The sequence below is a fragment of the Triticum urartu genome, chromosome 7, assembly GCF_003073215.2.
Source record: "Triticum urartu cultivar G1812 chromosome 7, Tu2.1, whole genome shotgun sequence".
NCBI lineage: Eukaryota > Viridiplantae > Streptophyta > Magnoliopsida > Poales > Poaceae > Triticum > Triticum urartu.
The window spans coordinates 655,176,938-655,180,527 of record NC_053028.1 but is presented as its reverse complement, the minus strand read 5'-3'; the positions used below and the strand labels follow the sequence as shown (position 1 = coordinate 655,180,527).

Sequence of the window (3,590 nt, the reverse complement as noted above, 5' to 3'; positions counted from 1 at the left end):
TTGATGATATGGACAGCCGTGAGGAAAGCCTCATCCCAAAACTTGAGGGGCATGGAGGCGCCGGCTAAGAGGGCTAGTCCTACCTCAACAATGTGTCTGTGTTTACATTCTGCAGAGCCGTTTTGTTGGTGAGCGTGAGGGCATGATACATGGTGAGAAATACCAAGATTTTGGAAGAAAGAGTTCAACTTTTCGTACTCTCCCCCCCCAGTCTGATTGAGCAGCAATGATCTTGCTGTCAAACTTGCGCTCAACGAGAGCTTGAAAGTTTTGAAAGACTTGAAAGATGTCGGATCATTTCTTAAGAAGATAGATCCAGGAATATTTGCTGTAGTCATCTATAAAACTCACATAGTAAGTGTGTCGACCAACATAGCTAGGGGCAGGACCCCAAACATCAGAGAAAATTAATTGCAATGGTTTCGTAGACACACTAGTTGATAGAGGATAGGGTAACTGATGACTCTTAGCACGTTGACATGAATCACAAATTGTTTCAATATTGCGCTCACCAACAAACGGGAGCTTATTCTTCCTAAGAAATCTTTCAACTAAAGAAAAAGAGGCATGGCCTAATCGATCGTGCCACCGGGTTGACGAAAGCTTGGCAACACCGTAGGCTCGTTTATTGAATCTTCGACACTCCAGAAGCAATGGGTAGAGCCCTCGAACGCATCTACCTCGATAAAGCACTTTCTTCGTTGCCTGATCCTGATCAAAAAGAAAAAAGGATGAAACTCGAGAAAGACATGATTATCAATGGCAATTCTATGAACGGAGGGAAGATTCATACTAGCACTAGGGACATGCAAATTTTTTTTGAGATGAAGGTTGCGATGGGGAGTTTTAATAACTGTATGACCAACGTGATGAATCCTCATACCTGCATCACTAGCAGTGTGGATCTGGTCCTTGCCGCGGTATTTCTCCCGCGTGGTCACCTTCTCGAGCTCGCTGGTGATGTGTTCAGTGGCCCCGCTGTCGACGTACCAATTGGTGTCGACGCCGTAGGAGCCGTCCGCAGCTGCAGCAACTTTGTCCTCGTCTTGGGAGTCATAGTCATCTTCATCGTAGCGGTACCAGCAGTCTTTGGCCGTGTGCCCAGGCTTGCCACAGATCTGACAGCGAGGGGAATCCGGACGAGACCTGGTGGAGCTGCCGCCACGACGAGGTTTGGAGTTGGAGGAGCGGCCGCCACGGGAGTTGGAGGAGCCACCACCATTGATGTTGCCTCTGGGCCGCCCTTTGGTGCGGGGAGAGCCACGACCGCGACCACGACCGCGAGATGCGGCGTTGGCCGAGGACTTGAAGCCACCGGAGGAGCCATGGAATTGGGCCATGCGCTGATCGAAGTTGCTGAGCATGGCATAGAGCTCATTGAGGGTGACAGGCGTGACGCGGGCGTCGAGGGCGGAGACGAGCGGCTGGTAGTCGGCATCCAGCCCATGGAGGATGTACGAGATCAACTCGTCATCCTGGATGGGTTTTCCGGCGGCGGTGAGCTCATCAGCGAGGCCGCGGAGGGAGGCGAAGTAGGAGGCAACGGACTGGTTGCCCTTCTGCGCGTTGATGAGCGCAATTCGGATGTTGTTGACGCGGCTGAGGGATTGGGATGAGAACATGCCTGCCAAAGCCAACTAAAATTCACGCGCCGTGGTGATCGCGGTGAGCGCGACCAGAACCTCCCTGGACAGCGTACTCAGCAAATAGCCGAGCACCTGTTGGTCCTCCCTGACCCAAAGTGGGTGGAGAGGGTTGGGCTCAGAAGTCTCCTTGCCGTCTTTGTCCTTGGTGACGTGGAGTCTGGCCGGTTCCGGCGAGGTGCCGTCGACGTAGCCGAAGACACCGGCGCCCCGCAGGTGGGGTGTGACCTGCGTGCGCCAGAGCACGTAATTCGTGCGGTTGAGCTTCTCGGTGACCTGGCCATTGAGGCTAGGTTGGGAGGCGCCGGATGAAGACATGGCTATGGCACTAGATGGAATCGGGATAGCTAGATGGAGAGAGGAAGGGCTCTGATTACCATGTGCGATATGCGGGAAGCGTCTTACCTCGTTAGAGGGACGCGTTGCGTGTTTATATGGCAGGGGCGCACCTCCCTAAATAACAGCGCATACATGAGGTTGTTGAGATTACAAACTTGGAGAAGAAGGGATAGAGGAAGGAGAGTTCGGTTACAAAGGATATGCGAGGATATGCCAACCGAAACTACTTAAACATCTATCCCTACATCTATCTCTACAATGCGTGTTTAACAAATCAAACCTGGCCAGATTTAGTATATTAAGAATACATATGCTGAACAAGCACACGGTCTGCCATAGGTGTTGTGCTTTCATATGGTTTCCTTCCAAATTATTTTCTTCTTCTGGTCAACCATTTGCGTGCTGTGATACTGACTTTAACTCAGTGTTAGTTATATATACCATAATTAGGTTGTTGAATGAATGTGGTCGTTCTCTGTCAGGATGTATAGTTCCCTTTCCCCTTTCACCCTCAGCTATTTAATTTTATTGGACACTCTGTTAGACGACATTTACAACCGAGGGAATTAGTCCCGGGATATCGCAGTATGTGGGTTTATTTAGGTCTGTAACCTCGTATTGATAAGTGAGATAGTCATATCAAGGATTAAGACTGTACTTAAGTGTAGACTAGAATATTAAATCAAGCAAACACAATGTTTTGTGGATGGATATTGCAAATACCTTGACCCCAAATTAGAATTCCTTAATCTGGGTGAAACATTAACTTTCTTGGACTAACTAGAAAATTGTCCTATTCGAGCACGGCAATAATCTAACTAGCTAGAGTATTAACCTGGTTGGACCATCTCAGGTTCTATCAGTTCAGGATAAAGGGAGCGAGTCAAAGGAAATCTTCCACTTGTCAGTGCCCAGTGACCTAGCTTTCTTGTGAGTTCAACATGTTAAGTTATAGACCTTCCTTTAGTTGTGTACTGATGCTATCAGCATACGTGGTGTAATGAAAAAGTAGTCGTGCCAAATTATTCATTCATGATTACTGTAATGCCGATTGATCCTATCTGCATTGGTAACTGAAATGAAGTTAAAATTGACCCGTTCAATGTGCCCATGCCATTCAAGCCGATCTTAAAACAAATGGTCCTGAAAGTGTGTGGTGTCCTACATTTAAGTTGTGCATGTTTTGTAGATGATACTGTATATTCTGGGACCATTCTCGTTTATGTTTGCGCAGTTAATTTTATCATTGCTTGACTATGATTATTCATGATCGTTCCTCTATTTTATATTTTTTTAGAACAAAGGCTCAAGAAGAGCCCAGCTTTGAATTAATAAAGCCATCAACCGGCCAGGATTACAACGAACAAACAAAGTAAACAAAGAACAAAACAGCAAGCCGATACATGGTGCTGTGTAAAAGCTATCAGGCTACTACAAACTACTAGCAAAGATATGGAAACTAAAGCACAAGTCCAGCTAGAAGTCGAAGAAGCCTTCCACAGCGAGCAGAACATCACGCAGGGCACCAGCAAAGCTTGGGGAAGAAACAAACAGTAGTTGGAGGAGCTCTGTTGTCAGCTCCATGGACTCTGGCCGTCGATGTCACCC

General features: G+C 47.6%; 1 pseudogene; it reads right to left on the bottom strand.

Moving 5' to 3' along the window:
* Positions 1–1,345: 1,345 nt before the first annotated feature.
* On the bottom strand, positions 1,346–1,484 carry LOC125526151 (annotated as a pseudogene).
* Positions 1,485–3,590: the final 2,106 nt, after the last annotated feature.